We start from the raw sequence: 25,220 nt of genomic DNA, 5'->3' as shown, positions 1-25,220 counted from the left end.
TAAAAGGACGCTCGCAGTTCACATCCGCCAATAACATCCAGTCACCCTTAACAGACGTAACATCTGGTGTCCCTCAAGGGGCCGGGTTATCACCATTACTCTTCTTAATATACATCAACGACCTGCCCTCTAATATTCAATGCAAATTGCGACTCTTTGCGGACGATTGTGTCATCTATAATGCAATAAGTAACCCAACCGATAACCTCACTTTGCAACTGGACCTTGACGTTATTGCATCATGGTGTGAAAAGTGGCAGATGCCTTTAAATCTTACTAAGTGCAAATCGTTGTCCTTCACTCACAAACACACCTTGACGAATCACACTTACAGCATTTCATCAGTCCCTATAACCGTTGCAAAATCTTACAAATATCTAGGTGTACATCTCACATCAACACGTTCTTGGGTCACCCACATTAGAACCATTTGCTCCGACACTTCACGCACACTTGGCTACCTGAGAAGGAATCTGAAATCTGCATCCCCTAACATAAAACAACTCGCGTATGAAACATTTGTGCGGCCAAAATTAGAGTATGCATCATCCATCTGGTACCCATGGCAATCGTATCTCACCATCGAATTGGAATCAATTCAAAATCGTGCAGCTCGGTTCATCACTTCATGTTACTCAAGAGAAGCCAGTGTCACCGCCCTCAAGCAGTCCCTCCGTCTCTCAACACTGGAATCACGCCGCGTCGTTTCCCGCCTATGCTTACTTCATACATTTTATCATAACACAAGATCACGGCACGCTCTATTAACCGCCCCACTACGAACGTCCTCCCGGCTTAGTCACGGTAACCCGATAGCACGCATCAGTGGCCACACGTCAGCTTACAACAACTCATTTTTCCCCAACGCAATAGCACTATGGAATTCACTGCCTAACGACATCGCTGCATGCACTGATCACAAAACATTCCGCGAGAAAATAAAAATTCACCTCACATAAATCTTGATCACATCTGCGCTCTTTTGTAGCGAGTATTGCTTGACATATCTTTGTTAAATGATGTATCACTTGCTGGAAAACCCTGATATGACTACAACCCCTTTTATGTTTGTTTGTATGTTTGTTCTTTTTATTGTTATGCATGTTCCCATCATCGCCGTTGGAAATCAATATGCCCCCCTTATGTAATGCCTTCGGGCCTTTAAGGGATCAATAAATGAAATGAAATGAAATACAGGGAGCACTTAGCCTGTGTTTAAGGTGATGTGACAGACAAAATAATTTATGCTAAAATGGCTGCTACCACAGCGCTCAAGCTACCTGATCATTTTCTGACTCCGGATTTAAAACTCAGGAACCTCTGCGCAGCGCGCAGAAGGGCGGAGCGACAACTGTTGCGGAAGAAGGACGACAGAGCCTTGAAGACAACTTTCACAGGCTCAACTCTGCCATTAGACGTCATGCGAACAAGCTCTGTAGGTCCCAGTGGGCATCCTTTTGCGCTAGTTTGACTGTTTTCTCACCGATAACGAGAATTTGGCGTGTCGTTGGCAGTCTTGCTGGTGGCTCTCGTCCGAGTAAACCTTTCGAGGCGCTTGCATTGCGCACGCAGAAACATCTCGTGTGCTTGGCAGAGGAATTTGCGGATGCATTTGTAAATTCCAGACCAGGCATATATCCTTGCGCTCTAGCTGCTACGTCTCCGTCTGTTATGGACGCCCCGTTCACACTTCGAGAACTACAGACAGCGCTCCGCAGCCTGCGGCGTCGCTGTGCACCAGGTCCTGACGGCATTACCAATCAAATGTTACAGAACCTGCCTCTGGAACACCGGAAGATGCTCCTAACCTATCTCAATCTAGTGTGGGAGTCTGGTGACGTTCCCCCTTCGTGGAAGGTGGCTTGTGTAGTCCCACTGCTGAAGGCCAGCAAAGAGATGACAGACGCGGCCTCGTATCGTCCTGTATCGCTGACGTCATGTGTGGCTAAGCTCATGGAGAAGATGGCAAGTAAGCGTTTGTCTTGGTGGCTTGAGGATAGAAGGGCACTACCAACATGCATGACTGGATTCCGCACAGGTTTAAGCGCGCAAGATAGCGTCCTGGACTTGATAAGCCACATTGAACATCAGAGTGCTTTTGGACTTTCAACACTAGCTATTTTCCTAGACGTATCAAAGGCTTATGATAGCGTCCTCCAGAGCTCAATACTGAATAGTCTGCAGGTCGTAGGCGTACAGGGCTATCTTCTGCGATTCACTCACTCATTTCTCAGTGATCGTAAATTTAGAGTGCGGTTAGGCAGTACAATGAGCTCCGAAAGGGCGGTATCGCGAGGGGTACCTCAGGTAAGTGTCCAGTACCCAATGCTCTTAAATGTTGCCATGGCTGGTCTTCCCGCAAAAGTGCAAAAACATTGTAGGCATGTCCATATGTCGATATATGCAGACGACATTTGTCTTTGGTTAACCGGATATCAACACAAACGCTTAGCTATATTAGCGCGACAGGCCGTGCTTTACGTTAAAAGTTACCTTCAAGGTGTTGGGTTGACTCTCTCGGTGGAAAAATCTGGCTTCATCCTGTTTCCAGGCAGGGGACGACGGTATGCGCGGCTGAGCATAGACCTTGATCAGTCTTGCCTTCGTCAGGTTAACCACATACGTTTTTTGGGCGTCACTATTGACTCACGTCGACAGTGGCGACGAGCTCTGGACTCGATTGTGGCTTCACAATCTTCGCGTCTCAATGTAATTCGTAGAGTTGCTAGTGAGCAATGCGGAAACCATCCTGCTTCACTGATCAGGCTTCACGATGCCCTGGTGACAAGCCGCATATTGTACCAGCTCCCTTTAATTTCCCCCTCGGTATCGCAGTTGGAACGCCTTGAGGTTTTGCACAGAATGGGACTAAGGAGGGCTCTCGGCGTTCCGCAGGCTGCTCCAAACAATGCAGTACTGTATGAGTCTCAATCGAAACCTCTTCGGCTAGCCGCTTCACAAAGACCTTTGCTGCAAATTGGCCGCCTCAGAGAGACTGTTGCCGGGAGAGCGGTTCTACAGCGCTTTCGAAAGAGATCTGAGTCCCGGGCGTACTTGACTTTAAATACTCTTCCTTCTCTGGGTCTCGACCTTCGAGATCGACCTAAGACGTTGAAGCCACCTTAGTCCTTTCTGAGCCTCGATTGTTCCTTGACCATTCCCCACGTTCGCGCTAAGCGGAATTCTCCTTTAGCGGCAATGCGTTCGATCGTACTGGAACATCTTGAGACCGAATATGCCAGTCATCTTCAAATTTTTACAGACGGCTCTGTGGACAAGGTCAGAGGATCTAGTGCAGCTGCTTTTCATATTCCGTCTTTGAAGTATGATCGGTCTGTTCGTTTTACTAAAGTCGTGTCCTCCACAATGGCCGAAAGCGTTGTCATTGAGGCAGCTCTAAAGAAGCTACGGTGTTGAACGCCTCAACCTACTGTCATAATTACGTATTCAAAATCTGCCCTTCAAAGGTTAGAGTACGGGTTCCCTACTGATGCCTTGAGTCTTAGATCCCTACGTTTGGTGCAGAATCTCCATAGCAAAGGCTTCTCTATACGTTTTCAATGGGTGCCCTCGCACATAGGTGTCTTAGGCAACGAGATAGCAGACAACCTCGCCCATACAGCTCTCTCCGGGATTCCAGTACATAGAGTCCCTCATGAAGTCAAGCAAATGTTCAGAGATGTAGTGTTGTGCCACTTCAGTTCTTTGTGGAGCTCCCCTCATCAGCCATGTGTGACCAAGGGTCTGAAAAGGTACCAAGCCACTTTGCTGTACCGCGTTCGCACGGATTCTGCTCGTACGCCGGCGTGGATGTATAAGACTGGCCTAGCGTTGTCACCATTGTGTTCAACGTGTGGTGTGTGTGGTGACATAGAACATTACCTCTTGTGCTGTACATTGTACAACGCGGAACGGGCTGTGTTCTTCGGATCCCTCAAGAAGGCAGGAGTTCCTCACAGTTCTCTTCAGGACATTGTTTTCCCGCGCGGGAGCCAGTCGAGTAGAAGGGATGCTTCTCGCCTTCTTCTACTTTACCTACAGGACACGGATTTGGCCTCCACATGGTGACCTCAGGAGTGTCTATTTGGGTTTTTGCGGACAGTGTTTCTGTGATTTCTATTTAAGTGTCGCTACGGTGGAGCAATTGCCGGCAGCAACTGCAAGGCTAATCCCACCGGTAGCTTTCAACCACTCGACTCAATGAACTCAACTCCACATCATAATATAGGTAATCGATAAAATATATGCAATCAGGGCAGAATAGCGCATTACACCGAGAAACCGGAACGTCTGAATCCGCTAGTAGGACGGAACGGGTTGATCGTAGAAAGCAATGCGGACAAAAAAACACTGAAGAACCAACGACCACTCAACAACAGCCTCGTGATTTATTTAAAAAAAAACTTTTGTACAGTAAAACATGCCGGCTCGGAAAGAAAGCCTGAACAAGTAAAATGTCATGGGTTAAAATTAGCAAAGAAAAAGAGCACTTTTTACCTGTGGCAAGGGCAACAACTCTGCGAGGAAATGGAAATGGGCATTGAAAATAAAGCCGCATACATAAAGGTTTACGGAATACCAAGACAAAAGAAACCTGAAAAGATAACGAAATAAAAGATTAGTAGATAAAGAACTTTGAAACTGGGCCTTAAAAGGCGTACCACAAATACCTGAACCACAAGCAGCAAAGTAAAGCACATAAAGCAATCTAAAATGCATGCAGTAGAACAGAAGTTACCGGCGACGGTGACTGTATTTCCTCGAAAAGAGTTCTTTGTACGGCCACTTTTGTGGAAGGCTTGCGGCGCTGTGCGGGATCACTTGTCATTTTGGCGCTACCGGCGCTGTTATTATGGCGTAGGTAAGTCTCATAGATATCTGGCTGTGAGAGACACTGGTGCTGCCCTTGGATAGTAGTGTGCATTCAGTGATGGTACCCTTATAACGGAGCTCGAAGCCTGCTCTTGTGACAATTTTCAAAACCAAAAAGATGATCGTTGTGTGGACGGGAGGATATTATTTTTAGAACCAGCGTATATAAAAAGACCCCGCCACGGTGGCTCAGTGGTTAGGACGTTCGAATACTGATCCGGAGTTCCCGGGTTCGCACGCGACCGCGGCGGCTGCGGTTTTATGGAGGAAAAACGCGAAGGCGCCCGTGTGCTGTGCGATGTCAGTGCACGTTAAAGATCCCCAGGTAGTCCAAATTATTCCGGAGCCCTCCACTGCGGCACCTATTCTTCCTTTCTTCTTTCACTCCCTTTTTTATCCCTTCCCTTACGGCGCGGTTCAGGTGTCCAAAGATATATGAGACAGATACTGCGCCATTTCCTATCTAAAAAAAAGCAATTATAATTATATGAATTTAAAAAGCAATGCGATGGTGATTTATTTATTTCTTTAATTTTTTTATTATTGATTTCCTCCGGGCCAAAGGCATTTCAAAAGTGAGTGGCTTTAAATTATAGTAAGAGAACAAAAACAAAACTTGAACATACAAGCGCCATGTTCCTGGTTATACAATTCAGTAAAAGGAGTAGGCATAAGTTGTAAGCGCAAGATAAGAGAACAAACAAAGGTAACTAACGTAAACATAGGTAATGGAGTATAACAATTACATTTGTTGTGAGGAGCCTTAGTATGCAATGCTAGCTAAACTGTTACGGAAGCGCAGGTTGTCTTGAATGCAGGCTGTCGATCCGGGAAGGTGGTTCCAATCTGAAGATGTACGAGGAACGAACGACTGTGAGCAAGCTTTTGTTTGGTATGACGTCATGCCGACTTTGTGGACGTGATGTAGCAGTGGGGATACGAAAGACAGAGCAGATATGCTTTCATCGCGTAGATTTGGATGGTTAAAATTTTATGAAATAAACATAACCGTGAAAGTTTTCGACGGGAGGCTAAAGGTGGAAGGTTAAGCGTGTTTGTCATGGAAGTTCAATTAAATTTGAGCAGGATGAAAGAGGCGGCGTTATTTTGCCCAAGCTCGAGTGTAATAATTGAATTTGCGTAGCTGGGGTCCCAAATTACAGATGCATTTTCTAGTTTGCTACAGACAAGGGTTTTATATAACAATAATTTTAGGGAGGTAGGGGAATTGGAGAAATTCCGGCGAATGTAGCCTAGCGTGCTATTATAATTGTTAATTGCGGCGTTAACATGAAGGGAACAATTTACAGAGGAAGATATATGTACTCCAAGGTAGCGATATGACGTGATGGCCTCGAGAATGGTGTTGTTTAGATAATATGCACCGGTAGTAGGTGATGTGCAAAAGACACGTAAAAATTAGCATTTAGACGAATTAAGTTCCATTAGCCTTAAGTTGCGCAATGCTGATATAGAGGAGAAATTGTTTTGTAGAGCGCAAAGTCGCTAGTGTCATTATTCGCGAAAAATTACCCATTCATCAGCGAATAAGTGTATGATCGATGATACGCAACTAGGTAGGTCGTTAATATAAAAATAAATAAAAGAGGCTCAAAAAAAAGATCGCTGTGGCAATCTAGAATGAACCGGGGTTGATAGTGGTTTTCAACGGTAATATTCAAGCCCGGAAAAAGGCCTGGAATAACGGTTTAGTTTGCTTAGCCTAAAAAGTAGTACTTTTTGGCACACCTTTTCGCAGCATGGTAGATACAACATATTTGTCTCTCCCTATCCCAACCAAGCTCTCCTTGGATCAGCCACGCATAAAACAGCCTCGGCGCACTGGAAACGCGAAATAAAACATATTTTTAAAAACCTAATGGATGCTAGGACCGATGAAGACAGAGGCGTAGTTCAGAACGTGGGTGATCCTAACGCTGCAGCACAAAAAAAGGATTACTGTTTATGTATTCGAGTCCCTGAAAAAAAAGGGGGCTTTTCAAAGAATAGAAAACAGGTAACCAACATGCACTCGTTTTCAAACAGATACGGAAGCAGAAGCTGAATAGCACGAGAACTGCAGATAGTAATATACTAAACAGAGAGTTTTACAGATGAATAATAATAATAACTGGTTTTTGGTGGAAAGGAAATGGCGCAGTATCTGTCTCATATATCGCCGGACACCTGAACCGCGCCGTAAGGGAAGAGATAAAGGAGGGAGTAAAAGAAGAGAGGAACAAATAGGTCCGTAGTGGAGGGCTCCGGAATAATTTCGACCACCTGGGGATCTTTTAACGTGCACTGACATCGCACAGCACACGGGCGCCTTAGCGTTTTTCCTCCATAAAAACGCAGCCGCCGCGGTCGGGTTCGAACCCGGGAACTCCGGATCAGTAGTCGAGCGCCCTAACCACTGAGCCACCGCGGCGGGGCTTTACAGATGTACAGTTCTCTATTCAGTAGATTACTAATTATTATCCCGTAATGGTGTCGTCAGTCCAGCAGCCCGGAAGAGAGCGAAAGGGCGTCTGAAAGAAACTCTTAATTGGACTGACTCGCGCCATGCATGATGCACTGAATGACTCAGACGCGGCGGCGAAAGCAACAAGCGCTCTCGGCGGTCGTTGATCCGAATGCCCGCCACTCTCGGCCAGGCCCATTTTAAAGCTAACAACGAACTTTGGACATGCGGCGTGCAAAAAAATCAGAACTACATGGAACAAAGTACAGTCGGCCCCGACTGGGGCGATCTGTCGAGATAAATATGGTCGCGCCTTGCAACACAAACAAAACAAAATGGCCGCGCGCAGCAGCATTGATGAATGAACGAATAACCATTAAAAAGCTTTGCGTCATTACCCCTGCCTAAAGAAGCATAGCCCCTATGCTTTTCAACGAAAAGGCGTGTTAGCAAAAATGAACAATGACCTCGCAAAAACACTCACTGGAAGTCAAAGCACAGTGTCCTTCAGCGCGCGTGATAAGGCTTTAGGCGCACAACATGTACAACTGCCGGCCATGCATGGCACCGCTGACAAGTTGTCGCTCAGTGCGGGGCTACTTCTCAGTCTAGCTCTCTTAGTCGACGAACGATATTTTATGGGCCGAAGGAGCGGCGTAAAAGCTTTTCACTCAGATAGCGGCGAGTGGGCGTCCACACCCATAAACGGTCACCCGGCTTGTATTTTGCATTTCGTCAGCGTAGGTTGTAGCGTTGGGCGTTCTTGAGCTATCGGTCTTTAATGCGCAGGCTGACCTGGCGTCGTGCTTCCTCCACGCGCTATAGGCAGGCGACGACGTCAACGTTATCTTTTTGGGTAACGTTGGACAGCATGGCGTCCAGAGCGGTCGTGGCCACCCTGCCGTGGTCGAGCCTAAAATGCGTCATTTGGGCGGTCTTTTGCACTGTGGTGTCGCAGGCGAGGACGTCGTAAGATAGGATGACGTCCCAGGTCTTGTGTACGGCATCGACATGCATGGCGAGCATATCGGCGATGGTCTTGTTCAGGCGCTCCGAAGACCTTTGGTCTGCGGATGGTATGCACTTGTTCTCCAGTGGCTGGTTTGACTTTAACGCAGGATGGCTTGCGTTAGTTCCGCCGTTAATTCTGTTCCTCTGTTCGTGATGAGCACTTCGGGGGCGCCGTAAAGAGAAGTATCTATTCCACAAATAATTTGCGCCTTCTGCTGCTGTTTCATTCGTTAAGATATTTTGCCTCGGCTTAGCCGGTCTGGTAGTCGGGGGCTGCGATGCTTCACTTTTTTCTACATGGTGACTTCGGGAAAAGGCCAAGCATGTTCATGCCGGTCTGCTTTAACCGCCTTAACAGGGGTTCATTGATGTTTAAGAATCCTGCTGGTCGGGTGGGGTGCGTCTTTCGTTGCTAACAATATGAGCAAGTTTTGGCATAATGAGCGACAGCACCATACAGTCGTGGCCAGTAACACTTGTCTTGAATGCGGCGAGGGTGCGAGAATCCCGAGATGTCGAGCTGTCCGCTCGTCGTGCGGTGCCATTAGAATTTCATCCCGAAGACTCACGTGTACAACAAAGAGGTAAGAGGTTTTGCTCAATCCTAAGGTTCACTTCGGGAGGACAGCATTCTGTACGCAGAATGAGGACAATCCCCACCCGCTGGAACGGGGTGAAGGGGGGGGGGGTGAAGAAGCCCACCCTTTTTAGTGCTTGATTAGGCGTTGTAGTTCCCGGTCCCAGCGTTTCTGCTGCTCAAACGTGCTGGAGTTGATAGGTCCTACGAAGGCGCCGCCATCGTCGTCCTACGGCGGCCCATCTGCAAATTCTCGTGACATAGAACTGAAATCGTAGGGCTTGCGTTCAGACTTCTAAGAGACGGTGACGTCAAAAATCTTGAATTCTAAAGCCCTATCAAGCGCGGCGGCTAAACAAGTCCTTCAATTTTGCTATCCAGATACAGCGCGCAAAACTACCACAGCAGCCTGGAGCAATCTACAAAGGTGTCCGGGTGCAATCAATCGAGAAAAAAATGGTCACGACTTGCATCACAAATAAAGCGATAAATTCGCGAATTAACAAAAATCTTAAAATCGTTGCGCCAATACTTCTAGACATTCACTCATCATGGAATGATGTGGGTAATGTAAAAAAATACGTGTGGTAAGACAGTTCTCACATCAGACATACTAACAGCAGCTAATATTTTGAAGTACTACTGACAACTCTTGTATTGAAGCTCATCATTATTTTTATTTTTCTGTGGGATTGTTATAAGCGTTTGCTTTGAATGCATTGTACATTTTTTTTAGTGGGAATAGGCCACATTGAGGAAATATAGCACTGCTGGCAAAACTCAATTTCATCAATGGATGATATTAAATAGTTAAGAGCTCAGCCATGTTATGCCTCGAATACTGCTGTTTCTAGCCAATGCTCTCACTTTTGTGTTGCGCATAATGACAAAAAAAACGAAGAGGCCACACAGTTATTTGATGGACTCACTCTCGTTAACAATGCGCGTTTCCTCCCACTGCTAGGTGGTGGACAGGTATGCAGTTGTAGGCCTTGTGATCGCTATAAGGAGGCGTGTTCAAATCTCGCTCAGAGGGTAAATGAAGGGACGTTCATGTAGTTCGCGAGATAAAACAACTTTCAAAGTGCCAGGTTTTATCTCCATATTGAAGTAAGATGTAAGTGTGTTCCAAGCTTCCAGCACTCATTAAAAAACGCAAAAATATTCGTAGTCCCCGTGTAACGGGTAAGAACTTGAAAGTGTATGCAGCACTAACTTTGAGAAACGCGTACTAATCACTTTAGAACTGCCAATCGAGGCACTAAATCATCATGAGGATAAGGTGCGCCGGGCTGATGGTAAAAAAAAAAAACCTTCAGAAAATAGTTATGCAACGTGCTACGCGTCTCTTAACTGAAAACCTCGTCGTTCAGGCTAGCCAAAAAAAAAGTAAACCGAAAAAATCGAAGAAAAATCTTTTTAGTAAACAAAGACATTGTTTTTTGCAGCCCACTGTCAGGCACTAGTGCTTCAAAGCAAGCGCTCCTTTACAAATTAGCTTCCCGCTTATCATAACCAGGATATTTACTGGCGTGCGATATTGAAAGAATGTTACTGGCGTGCCGAGGGCAGAGGAAAAAATTTTCGGCTTGTGGGAGTATGGTGAGCAAGCGGGACAGTTGCTGGGGCTGCTTGATACCGAGAAGAAAGTGGTGTACGCTTTCGTGCCGAAATTCAGCTTATCGACGCAACATGGGCACAAAAGAGATCTGCTGGGCAAGAACAAAGGGGAACCTCATCGACGTCACACTCCATGCACGCCAGCAGAGCACCGTGCTTACGTCTCTCTCTCTATGAAGTCATGCTTCCATGCTTGCATGGCGACAAGGTTTTTAAGGGACATTTCAGGCTTGTTAGCGGTAAAAACCGCGTTCCCGTCGAACAATACGGCCGCTTTGATGCAAGCGCATGTTTCGGAGACGAGAAAAGGCACAATGAAAGCGTTTTGCAGCTCACCTTGGTCTTTGGCGCGGCACAATAGCTAGGAAACAAAGACGGATTATAGGCGAAGCAAGCGGCTTTCGCGTGTGCGGTCGCGGCCTATTGCTCGCTCTAAGGAGGTTAATGCGGATGCTATTTCAGATAATCAGCGTTCGCGTTTCAGCGAGTTTCTCAATGCCAGTCTCCTTACTTAAACAAAGTTTGGCAGTCCTATTTTCAATCATCATTGTGGTTTTTCGCATGTCGAACTTTTCTAGTTTGCTTTAATTAAGTCAGGCGGACGGACAAGTCGGAACTTTGAAAGAAAGGTGGTGGTGGTGGCGGCATCATCACAACACATTACGCATTCGAAAAGGAAGTCGGAAAGCAATGGGAAAAAATTAGAAAGCACGAAATGCAAACAGCTAGAGATAGCCATTCTCATTGCAACACATGCAAATCCCTTTTCTTTGGTGCACTCGGCGTAAGCGTCCGTAAGACTTTGTTATAAAGCTGTAGCCTGCTTTTATATTTCGCGTTTCTCCTCTGTCTGGACATGCTTAAGCTCCTTATCGTGTGAACAACTCCTGAAGGAAAATGCCACTGTGAACAGCCATGCGAACCATTCGCAAAAAAAAATCAAGAAACGCCCCATTTCTGGTGCAAAAGCATAAGTGATCACAATTACTACTGAGAAAAGGTACTTTCTCTATTCAGGCGTATTTATTTAAGAACTTCATTCGAGGTGCAATGACAAAGAAAGTTAGAGATCATCAAAATATAACAGAACCAGTGAAATGTCAAAAATTCGAAAAGTGTCGACAGTAACAAGATACAGTTTGCCCCTAAATTCACAAATAGATTTTTGTGAATATGAAAAGCAATATTGCCAAGTTGTTTGCAATCGTAAGTGACAAAGTGCGCTGCAGCACAACTTTACCAAACACTGACAAAAGGAAGCTCTACTTGTCGGTAGCAAGCAAAACTATTATGAAAAATAAAAGTGCTCTTTATTAAAAAATACAAGGCCTTCCTGCGCATTTCTGCGAAAATGTCATCCTGCTACTTTCAATATTTTTTTTTCTGACAGCTATACTTGCATAAAGTGCACAGGACAAAATAGAGGAAGAACAGTTTGCAAGGAATGCTAGCAAGTGTGCGGCTACCTGCAAAATTTCATCATTGCATCAGGGAGACTGCTTTGTTAGTTATAATTCACAATTTTTAAGCAAAAAATTCAACCACGAATACTATAAATGAGTCAGTGTATCACAACTGGTTCACTGCACAAGCCTTCCCCCCTCCCCCCTTGTGGATATGTGCCGCTCCAACAGTGGACAACAAGAACAATGAATCATACTTCACAATAGAACAGACAGATTTAAGCACATATTTACGCACATATTTACTCACTTCGCTCTTGCCAATTACCTACAGAATCCATTTCTAATGATAATAAAGAGCTCTTACAAGGTAAAAAATGAATGGTGACCTGGAAGTAACCTGATATGAGACAGAAGCCTAAGTAATCCTGATTAAAGGCAAGGATGGGACTGAGGCTGCGTCTTAACACAGGTAATCGATAAAATATGTTAAATCAGGGCGAAACAGCGCATGAAACTGGAAATTTAAAGGTCTTGATTTGGTATTATGAGTGAACGAGTTTATTCTAGAAAGGAAAAGAGAAAAACTAAATGTAAATTTTAAGCAAGCAAAAGTTAAGGATTTGTTTAAAAAAAAAACAATTATTCAGTAAAAGATGACGGCTTGGAAAGAAAAATGCTGCACAATGAAAATGCCGGGGTTAATAACTAAGGAAGGACAAAGCGTATAGGGCCTGTCACATTGGTAAGAAATGTGCAAAGCAGCAATAGAAAACGCTATATGGAAAGGAAAGGGGCGTTCAGAACACAGCTGCATGCATACAAGTATATGCGATCGGAAGGCACAGTAAAGGTAAAACTACAAAAAAAAAAAAGATCAGTCGAGTAAAACATTTCAAACTGGGTCGTAAAAGACATATCAGAAAGAGACGAACCACGGGTAGCAGAAGTAAAGCATTTAAATCAATCTCAAGTGCATTCAGTACAACAGAAGGATCTGTGACTTGTGGCGAAAAAAAAGAGGCAACTCAAAGCTAGTTTGAACTGCATGACGCTCTGTAACATTCGCGGTGCTGGTCGCACTCTCCGTTGTAATCTACAGAGAAGATTGCCCCGCTTGCCACGATATATTCATTTCTTTTGCCACTCCCTGATTGGCTGCTTAGCGCTCAAAAAGCGCGTCGCCGAACGAATAAAGGTCATTGTCTTCCTGGCGCAGCGTGGGTCGTCTGTTCCTTGGGCCGGTCGTCCTGCCGCCCTTGGCGTCTAGCCGTCGAATACGTAATAGCTCTAAGGGGCTGCTACAAAGGCACCAACGACGGCGGTTGTATTCACTCCAATGGACTCCTCTGTACCGCTACATTTGTAGACGCCAGGCTGCGCTGTGCTGGACCACATTCCATTTAGGCGCCAGGGGCGCTGTTATTATGGCGCAGGTAAGCCACCCCAATATTAGGTTTTTAGAAGTACTGGTGCTTTTCTTCGATAATAATGTGGATTCAGTCATGGTACGATTATGATAGAGATCAGAGCCTGATCTTTCGGCATCTGTCAGAATTAAAAAGTGCATCGTGATACTCACGAGGAGGAAATTATTTAGAAGGTCTGCATAACTAAAAGCAATCCGTTGGTGATTACGTAGGGAGCATAGCTAATACGGGACATTTGTCTCTCCAATTTACAGCAAAATGACACCATGGACCATTCACGCACGAAGCAGCATCGGTGCACTAAGAGTGCGGAAGAAAATTAATCTTTATTTTGGTTAATGCTTGGCCCGAATGAAACACAGGCCTAACATTTGGAATGGAGTTAAGGCGAAAATACGATCACAAAGAAACAAGTACGCTTGGGAAATTGCAAATTCTGGAAAAAAATGTTGCACTTTTTAAATACTGGAGAACAATCTTTTTCACAAACGTCCCCAAAGAGGCCCGGAATAGTTCCATGTGCACACTAGCTTACTAAAGAGGGAACTTTACAGATTTACATTTTTATTTAATTAATTAGTAGATATTTCAAAAATACCTCAACATTCAATGATTTTAGAAATTTAGGAAAGGGTACAAATTCTTTATTAAATGTAAAGATATAAATGGAAGGAACGCGATCACATCACATATAGTAAGAGAAGCTGAAACAAATTTCTAGTGTCACTTTCAATTCCTTTTATATACGGCATAGTTCGTTGTTTATGTGCGTGTTTAATACGGCTGTAATTACAAAAGTGAGAGAGGCATTTCCCATTTTATTTTGTAGAGATGGTCAATTTGCGGAAATAGGTGGCCGTTGGGAAAACTCGACGTAAGGAATGCATGGTGTTAAAAATTTCTGAAATAAGCGTGTTCTTGCTCTAAGACTGCTGTGTTTACCTAATGTGTCGTGTTGTGCTACTGTTTGCGAAGACAGCGATAATTGCGGCGTGATTATTTGCTGGACTCACTGTCGTGATTAATGCGTGATTCTTACCAATGCTAGATGAAAGACACGTATTTGTTCTTTTTGGCCATATGATCGTGTCGAAGACAAGCTTTCAGATTTTGGCCAGAGGTGACTAAAGTAACGTTCACTATTTCACTTGACTGAAGAATTCTCAGAAGAGTGTGATCATGCGGATGTTTCAAAGTACTTTGAGAGTGGACTCCAAGGTGCCTCTATGCTTTATTAAAGCAAGGTGCCCCTGTGCTTTATTAAGCTCAACCGCATTATTAGTTCCCCTGTAATCGGCAGGAATTATTAACTATATATGGCACTCGCATTAAAAAAAAACATGCCCAGTGAAGCTTTAGAAGTCTGGAATAACCACACTAAATAACGGTCAGCATAAACTGCAACCGGCTCAGGCAAAACTAACTCTCATGTACAACTGCGCAACACACCACGATTGGCTGCATGTAAAACAGCGTCTTATTGAGAAACCAAAGAATAATTAAAACAGAAAATGCGACAAGAGAAAAGCTTTAGTTTGTGAACAAAATATAGTTTACTCCCTTGTCCTTTATGCAGGATAAGTGAATCATAACAAGCATTGATTCGGAAATCAACTCCCACATGTCAAATAGAGGATTTTTACTGGTGTGCGGTATACGAAGGAGTCAACACTGGTGTGGGGAGGACTGGGAAAAATGTTTGTCGTGTGGGAGTGTCGTGAACAGGTTGCGAACGGCGCTAGGGCTGCGTAGATACCATGAAGAAAGGCAGCGGCATCGGTTTTTCTCCCGAAAACTGGCTTATCGGCGCAAAATGCTGGCAAAGGAAAACTCCTGGTACAGAACAAAAGCCAACTTCCCCAAGGTCACGCTTTCTTCACGCTTGTAGAGCGCCGTTCCAATGTACCGCTTCCATTGATGTCATGATTTCATGGCGCAGACGCTGAGTGACCTTTTGCGGCCATTTAGCGATAAAAATAGCATTTCCGTCCAACAATAACTCCGCTTTGTATCTCACACATGTTACGGAGACAACATAAGACAAAACGAAAGCATCATGCGGTAATATTGTGTTCTTGGCGCGGCGCAAAGGAAGGGAACAAAGCTGCATTCTAGGCGATGCCGCTGTCGCGAGGATGGTCGCAACATATTTTTCGACTCGGAGCGGCTTTAAGGTAGGTGGTACGTAAGAAGAACAGCTTTAGCGTTGCAGTCACAGCTCCCATTTCTCGTTCAGCATACCCAAACTGAGTTTTTCACCCCTATTTTAAACCTCCGTTGCTGCCTTAGCTGTAATTTCTCCAGGTGGTTGGACGAGTGAGAGTTTTTGGAGAGGTACATTGCGGAACAGACTCCTGTGCAACAAATGGGGAGCTTGAGGACAGATAAAATGAGATGAAATGTAGGCAAAAGCTGTGATATCAGCTAGGCTGAGAAGTGCTGTTAAGCTGACTCTGAGGAGTGTGAAAGAAAAGGAGATCCAAATTTATTATGATTGCCGAGTTCGAACTTAGGTATTAATTTCTAATGCGAAAAATTGAGATGTAAGCGATGGTAAACTGATAACTGGAAGAATCCGGGAATGCAAATTAAACTACTTCGAATTAGAGGCAGTAAACTGCATTTTCTTTTCAATGGCCGCATGTCAGGTGAGGTTATATGACCTGGTTCACACCTCGTATTGGGAATTGTTGATTCATTATGATCGTATGTGCTCTCGATGATTTCCTATGCGATAAGTCATAGTCACGTTTATTGGGTAATATGAAACACAGCGCCCATATTGGTTCCAAGCGGGTGCATAAAACACAAGGAATTAGCTTTTGTGCTTATGATTATCGCGTGCGTTTCGATTTCACTTCCATTTGTATATTAACCAACTTATAGACGGCTACGGCGGTGTGCGATTTTCCGTCAGGCGGAACATTTCAGGAGCAAGCTTTATGACAGTAATAACTGCTTTCACGTTGCAGATGGCAGCATGACCTTACACGAACTCCGGAAGTAGCTTTGCGTTAAAAGGACTATTCACGCATCATGACTGCCTTTCCTTCATGGTTAGAACTAATGGTCATACTATGATGGAACTAACAAAAAGAACGAAAATTTAATGTATTCTGGCCCGTCCGAGTAAGAGTTACAAACGTAAACCGCTTAGAAGTTGCCAAACTACTGTAACAAAAAAACAATTTTGCACAGCAGTAAAAAACAAGAAACCAACGAATGGCAAATCTTATAATGGTAGTTTTGTTGTGTTTTGAAAGGGGCGTATATTGTTGCTTGCACATTGAATTACAGTGCTGGATATATATTCTGATACTTTCAGAATGGCGACACGAAATTTTAGAATTAAGGTGGAAGTCAGTGAGGATAAAACGGCAAATGATAACCGGCTTAGCGGATAGGATAGCGGATAGCTTAAAGTAGGTACGGAATAAATGTGTTCAGGAATTTTTCACCACTAAATTTTTAAATTCGCTTACTGTATCATCTAAAAGAGTCTTTAATTGTTGGCGTGCCGCTGTCATATACCCGGGATATTTTCTAACGTTTACAGATTTTTTTTTAAACCTGCGAGATATAATTCTGTGAAGTTGATGCAGGTGGATTGTACAGAAAGGGGGATAATATCCCAGTGATAGTGTCAAACTTATCTAGAAAAAATCAGAGATGGTAAATTAATAAACTTCTGCATTTTTATTTCAAGGAGTACTAATATTTTGAGAAATTGGAGGCAGTCGATGACGAAGGTTAGCTTAGTTTTTGAAGTTTCTTATTGTCCGCGTTGTTCAAAATACCTGTGTCAAAAAGCCGCATTTGAAAGCTCGTTCACTGGGCTTTCCTGCATTGTTTATATATAAATGACATGGCACCGCGTACGCGCAGTGGCTCGGCCACAATTATGTTAGCGGTTTTAAAATCGTCAAATACACCAACGGCATCCTTACTTTATGCTTACGAAATGCCAGGGAACCCTCTCAAAAATACGCAATGCAGGAAAAATTAACTTGACTCTGATGCGTATTTTCAACGTTCAATATTTTGAACAATAATACAGGTTCAGATAATTTAAAAACTGCGGTCACCTCTGAAGGTAACCGCTTCAATGGCCCAATACAATCTTCCCTAGAAATTTTATAAACAAGAAAGTTGATAAGTTTGTTGTTAGTGTAATGTAATCGTTCGTCCAAGCGCAAAAATATCACGTACCAAAATATTCGCCGTGTTGTACCTATCACCTGTACAAACCGCACAGACGTATCTCACATAGTCTTCTAAATACAAATCTCGGAGGGCTAGAAAATGACGGACTATCTAGCTTGGTCAGGCCAAATCCAAATTAAGCGCACTAGCACTTCGGTCTTCACTTCTGTGTTGCTTCGAGGCTTGGTTTTCAAGCTCAAGCAGTCTTCAGCCAAAGATCGTCAAAATCGATGTGTGGGGGCCTTAGTGCTAGCGAATTGTAACTGGAAGGGTCACTTAAGCTCCGCCTTTGTAGTATAACGTGATAGCGTTCAAAAGGTATCACACGTATATGTGAAACTGGCCATTCTCTACTTTGCGTTCAAAGATCCCAATGAGTCCTCATAGCACTCCTGCCGCAGTGGTGAAGCGGTTAAGCTATGCTATACTGCCCACCGATGGAAGTTGCTGCCATCCGTGGGGCTTGTGAGACCCAGGTTACTCTTCCCGAGAAACATACCGCGACGAGTCACTAATATAACTGCCACCTGCGACGGTGGACAGGTTTTGATGAGGACACAATGTATCATGACCTAGATGGCCCGCCAGCCACATAAGCTGGCCGCCTAGATCAAGCTTATCGAAATAGTTGCGAAATTGATCAGAGAGGATCTTAATGATAGCGCACTACAAATCACCCCGGATACATGCAGCTATGCATATTATTGTAAATGATATCCCCTTTTTTGCATAGTGTTGTGTGATGGTGGTTCAGTTTCCTCTTCATTTTTTTCTCTACCTTCTTTGACTGTTTTTTTTTTGCTTAGAGAATGGGAAGGAAGGAGAGCAGGCGAACGTTGTTATAGCTAAGATTTTCAGGAGGAGAGGATTGTCTATGAACTACTCTTCACCGAAGTACTTCGGAAGGGCGCTGTTGAATGTTTTTATTGGCCACTGGCGTCCATTTGTTGCATGTGCTCTTGCAAGTCAAAGAAACGCTGTGAGGAGAGAGGAGCCTCACCTGTCCCAGTGTTGTTATGGGGGTGGTCGCGTGGGCAATTCTAAACGTCACAGGGCTTGGGATGCCTACGTTTTTTAAGACACAACTTCCATCTTGGCAAAAGTCTGAAGTACGATTTGGAACCGCGAATCAAGATTCAGGAGCAGATTTCACTGAACAGAAATATCTCAAACAAGATAGAGGCCGAAAATCGTGAGAGGTGTCTTCTAGACGGAATCGATATATCCTGATACAAACCGCTCCAAAAACAACCACCTGCCAGGATGTGACGTTAACCAAGGCTGTCAAAAACTTCAAGGAAAATCATCTCTGTCTGTTACAAGGTGACAAAAAGGGAGGGTTTATTGTTTTGCCATCTGGGATGCTCAACGAGAAGGATACCGACCTCGTTGCTAAGATGACGCTTGTGAAGACAAAAGCGATCAAGGTGAAAACAGCGGGCGCATCCCTCTGGAACGACCCAAGGTTGGACAAGCAAGCAAAAGCCATCGGGGAGAGCTGTAAACGCAGCCTGACGATGTTTTTCACAGCCAAGACACATAAGTCCGAAATTACTCTTCGATGTATTGTGGATGAGCAGAACACTTGGCAGCTTCTCAAGCATCTAAACCTAGTGGTCCTTGATGACCCGTTCGCCGCGAAGAACTCTTTGAACGTGACTACGTGTCGAGAGCAAAGCAAGGGTATTGGTTATGCGTTTTTCATGGGTATAAAATATTGTTTTATTCGATCCCACACAAAGAACTGTTCACGCCACTCAATAAGAACAGAGCCTAGTAATGTCACTGCTTTTCAAAACGCCGGAATTTCTTTGGAGAACTTTATGCGCCTGCTCGAAGATTAGATCGGCGCCACGCTCGTCTCTTTTCAGAACGACCTGTGTATACAGCGACAAGGCATCTGCAAAGCTCCTTGTGTGGTCCTTGTTCTGTCTAACATCTTCCTTGCTTGCATAGATATTGACATTAATAATGTCTGTAACGATGAACGTGTTTTGAGAATGTATAGATATGCCGAGAATCACCTGGTGTACTAAAGAACAACCAACTTTCACCAAAGGAAAAAATTTGGAACTTATTTAAAATCTTTAGACATAATAGGAAGAGCCTGGTTTTCATCCATGAGCTCCATGTCGACCACAATGTAATGTTTTTAGGCGTTAAACAGGCAGTTTGAAAGAAACATGCCTGCGGGTTGTATAACTCATGGTTAAAAAGGAACTACTACGTTATGATTCAGCACACCCAAAAGCAGTACTAAGAGAGCAATAGTAAACATATGCTTTGATTTGGCACTAAATAAGTGCATTGAAATGATTGAACATGGTTTCTGTGCTCAGATTAACAGACTAAGTAAAGCAGCGTATCCTCAGCTTGTTATTGCGTAAATCGCCGAAGTATTGATGCCGAAAGTTAAAGCGCAGACGAAAGCACCCGATAAGATTTTTTTTAATATAGGGTTTAACGTCCCAAAGTCACTCAGGTTACGAGGGATGCCGTAGTGAGGGGCTTTTGATTATTTCGACGACCAGAGGTTAAAAGACAGTCCTATGTCATAGTCGTGTTCGCACGAAATGCACGGTAGCTTCCATATTCAGATTCGCAGGCTATTGGCTGCAGGCTTTCCTTGTTCGGTCCTAACGGCAGTCGCTGAAGAAATGGGGTTTTTTAACGTCCAATGACATCGCACAGTACACAGGCCTCTAGATTTTAGCCTCCATCGAAATTCGACCACCGCGGCCGGGATCAAACCCGCATCTTTCGAGTCAGCAGCTTATTGCCATAACCACTGAGCCACCGCAGCGGCTCAGAAAAGAAAAATGAAGCAACACCGACGGTAGTACCATATGTTCATGAAATGTTCGATAATTTGAATAAAAAAAGTGGCGAACCAGCACAAAGTGCCGGTGGTTTTCGCGGCGTCAGTTAAATTTCCAAATTTGTGCTCCCAAATAATGGACACAAAATAAAACAAAGGTTAGATGCTTGAAACGCCATGTCCCTCCCTCCGTATGTGAAGTGAGTGAGCGGCGTTGTCTACGAACTGCCTGTTTCATGCGGTAATATGTACATAGGGCAAACAAACAATTGTGTTAATGATAGGGCACCGCAGCATGCGCTGTCAGTACTGAGCAGTGCAAACCTACATCTGCCATAACATTCCAAAAATTGAAAACAACCAATGTTGGCCATTATAAATATCCTAGACACCAGTCGTTAAACCGTGGCACTCGAACTACTGGATACATTTATTACCAAAAAAAAAGAAAGGTTGATATTTGTATCAGAGACACTTCAGTGAGTCTGGAACGAAAAGAACATTACTTGGTAGCCGAATGTAAGATTGTGAAGCTTTTGATATGACCTATAAATTCATAAACTCATATAAGTACGAGCGTCCTTTCTGAATAAACAATCGTGAGTTAGCGCCTGTCTGGTCCCCTTCATGTGCTGCGCTAAGAATGATTGCGCCTTGAAAAAACATTTTATTGTGAAATGAAATGTACCAATTGTCAGCACACAAAACCTGCTTCATATTGGTGAATAAAGTTTGCAATAAATATAGAAAGCCATCGTCACAAGAACTTAAAAATTATGGTCCATTTGAGTATCACAGGAATTGATGAGGCTCTACTAGCATTTTATTGTTGCTGCCGAAAGCAATTAGGATATCGGTTTTTGTGAGCGAGGTTCAATAGGTATGAATACCGGTATGGATTTCAAGACTATTGAGTTGTGTTTGGAAATAAACACCACAAGTCGTTCCAGACGTAAATTTAATCTTGAAAGGAAGAAATACTGCCCGAAAGAGTGAAGCTCCTATTTACATTAGCGAAAAGAGGCGAATCTCATATCAGCTGCTGTTTTTTAGCACTACCAAACTGCTGAAACACGTTAAGGAAATACCGATTTGGAGAATATGTATGAAGAGAGTGAAAGGTGTGGGGCAGAAAAAAAAAGTATCCTCTAAAACAAGTATCAGGCGTGCGTCAAAGCAGCGCTCCTTTCTTAAGTGCTCATATTTCTCACACAGCGCAGCGGTGCAGCGAGGACACTGTAATTTGAGATTTATTGGATTTGCGACTGTAAGTGTTTTAATTGCGTTGGGGGCCTGGCAACATTATTTTTATTTCTTTTTGTCTGTCCACACTAATACATGTAAGTGCTTTAAAGATTTAGACCTTTCCTAATGTGTTAGCACTGACAGTTTTAAACCAAATAAAGGTTTAGTCCATTGCAGATGTGGCAACAGGAGATTAGTATTGGTTGATGGAGTTTAACGCCCCAAAGCGACTCAGGCTATGAGGGGCGCCGTAGTAGAGGGCTCCGGATAATTTCAATCACCTGAGATTCTTTAACATGCACTTACGTCGTACAGTACACGGGCTTCAAGAAACTGGCAATCAGTGAAGAATGCAACCGCCGTGGCTTGGATGGAACCTCTGTCTTCCGGGTCACCAGCTGAGCGGCGTAAACGCTCAGCCACCGCGGCGGCAGTAGCAGAAGATTGGAACACAGTAGTTTGTGTACATTAACATTTGTCACCTTTTACATTGTTAAGACCTTTCAAAGTTAAGTCTCACAAAATGTAAAACACGTTTTACTTGCACGAGCAGTCAGCCTCTTTCAGAGCTCAGATACAACCGTGATTTTAAATGGCTGTAGTTGTTTGCGTGAATACATAACTGATATCTGAGGACCTAAGGCGCCCCAGTCATTGTGGCGCTCCCCTTGGCAATGCCCTCGTTTTATTTATTTCCTTTTGTACCAGCCGTCAGTGGTCACTCGTAGAGATTAATATCCGGCACTGGTTATTTATCGAGCATTCTAAGGTGATCCATGAGCCTCCCGGAGGAAATTTTCTGTAGTGGAGAGAGAAACACGAAGAGACAGAAAACGTAAGCGCCAAAGATGCTTCCAATTCGGGAGAAGCTTTCCACGGATGAAGTCTATGTGGCTCCAACATCGGTGCTTGCTGGCGTATGTCGTTTATTCCTTTGTTTTTGCATCATACACTCAATAGTTAGCTGCGGGCAAGAGCGCTGGTAGCAGGCGGCGATGATTAATATGCAGCTTATTCCCTGCCAATGATTACTTTCCTTGTTATTTTGCGCAAATGCTGTACTCGAGCGAGCTTCACGCGTAATGTTCTTACAGGGAAATCGATCGCGCGTTTGTCAAGACATTTACGAGAACCGATAGCTCCAGGAATCAAGAGATGGATTTTGCCGAAGACAAGAGCGGCGAATATTTTCGCGAAACTCTTTACTGACTACGCGAAGCGCTCTTTCGCTGGAAAGGAGAAACTTCATGTACGAAAGGCAGCACGAATGATGCCGGGTGTAGGTGCAAAAATGAGAGGTGATGTCAGGCGTTCCAGCTGCCTACGACTAGACTTGGAGGATGAAACCGGACCCAAGCGTTTCTGCAAGCACGTATATTTAATGTTTAATGCGCGCTGCAATTTACAAAAAGAAGGAAGAGAAAATGTGCCATATGATAACCAAACACTCGCCAAAAACAAGACAAATGGAGTAAAACACCAGACCGTTTCGGAACCCGTACGGCTCCCTTGTGCGCAGATGAAACGAATAGAAGAACGGCCATGTTTATGCGTGAGCAAACGCTGGTATAGCGGAAGATATGTGCGGGGTGGTGGACTGTTCCAATGCAAAAGCTACGCGCGTTCAAACAATCACGGGTAAGCTCACGTCCCCCTTGTGGACGACTATGGTTGCTAGTGCAGGAGGTGGTCACTACGTCGCAGACACACATTCATGCCGATTTCGGGGCGGGACAGATGCACCTATTGCCTTTCGCGGAGCAAAAGAGCTGGAGTCTTCGATTTACTTCAAAAAACTAGTTATCTGGCTACATTTGTCTTGAACTGCCGTTTCTACTTAAATGGTGCGTAATGACAGCGCGCTTAGGCTCGCGCTTCATCTAATACCCACACTGCAATGTAATAAGGCGTTGATATCTCGGTGTTCTTTTCCTCCCGATATCTTCAGTGATATTTTCCACTCCACGCATAAAAATACATCTTACGCGGAGTAACTTCTCGTTCGTAAGCCACTTATATCGGATGTGCTTCTTAAGTATTTGAACAATTGATACAAAAAACAGGCTTTTTGAGTTATAAGAGCGCTTTTTTGGCAAAGGATTAGATGTGGTCATCAAAAGACCACTAGGACGTGCTAACTAGGAGACTAGTTAACTGATATTGGAGAATAATTTAAATTTAAGATTGTAAACGTTCACGACGGAATAAAAATAGCCTGCGGTACCGGTTAACTGAGCCCAAGGCAGCCTACTGAGCATCAGCAAAAAATGATAATGTTCGCCGGGGCTAAAATACTGCTTGAAAGCACGACAAATGCGGATGATTTTATAAATTTTTGTCTCTAACTGAGCATTTTCTTAGAGCGGTGTAGGCGAGGAGAAGAAAATTTATGCACATCTAGGTGTAAATTACTTTTCTGACGCATATCTTCATGCATACGTAACCATACGTACATTCGTGCATACCATTCGTGCATACGTAGCCCCAAGAGAAACTTATTCTTGGGAAGTAATCGCGAGGTTGCAATAGAATTTTCGAACCTAATTAAAAGAGCAATGCAGCATTGCAATTTTGCTTATGCTTCTAATTTGATTAAATTTACTTTTATAAAGTTTTCGTGTATTATAGCCTGTGTAGATCCTGCGCTAATGAACCTAATATTTGTAATATTTTTATTTTCTTGTGCTGATGCTGACATAAAATGTTCAAGGAGGGGCGGAAAACAAGGATGTTGGCTTGCCTTCTGGCAGAAAAAAATAGCCTGAAGAACAAACACTGCGCGAGAAACGATCTCCTGGGTACAATTGCTTCTACAACTCAGCTTGTTGGATGTTTTCCTCTCTTGGAAATAAGGCTACTATCCTTTTACACAGGAATCAATGATGCTTCAGAATCGTAGAATATGTTGTGTGCTTTATTGCGGTATATTTTTATTATTTTGGTGTCACTCCTGTTTTTTCAGCAGTGTTTTTTCTTTCCTGTCGCTTTTGTCCTCCTACTAAATGCATCGTATACACCTTTTAAGATGTTAATAACATTTCTCAATTTCTAGCGTATGGAATTCTGATTCAGATGCGCCATAAATTAGTTCCGTTATTTCCGATACCCTTGCGCCGAACATTTTTGTTTATTGATATATTTTCTATATTAACGAATTGTTCGGGCGGCTTCCAGATGCCACTTTCACCACAAAGCGATTTCTAAGTAAACAAGAGAGTGTGCAGAGCTCAACATTACACCTTTGTATTTAACGCTGTAGTAGGCGCATATGGTGTAATATTTAGTGCGCAAACCCCAGTTTTGAGCAAAATGTTATAGCGAGCCTGACATTATCCTTGTGGGCATATTCTAGTGCAACAGATCCGTAGAGGGGGTTTTTCTCGGTATTGGAGTCAAACTTGAAAGCTCTACGCGGAGACTATAAATTTGAATTAGATGTTAAAAATCGTTTCTCCCAGTAGCATAGCGATTAGGGCGACACACCTCCCCGCACGTCCCCTTCTCCGATGACGTCAGTGGACAGACGGAGCTAGATTGAAGGCTGGCTCTTCTCCCCATTGGCCTCATCGGGGTAGGG

Source organism: Amblyomma americanum, chromosome 5, assembly GCF_052857255.1.
Source record: "Amblyomma americanum isolate KBUSLIRL-KWMA chromosome 5, ASM5285725v1, whole genome shotgun sequence".
In the NCBI taxonomy this organism is placed as follows: domain Eukaryota; kingdom Metazoa; phylum Arthropoda; class Arachnida; order Ixodida; family Ixodidae; genus Amblyomma; species Amblyomma americanum.
The sequence above is the reverse complement of the archived record's forward strand: the minus strand, read 5'-3'. Positions refer to the sequence as shown.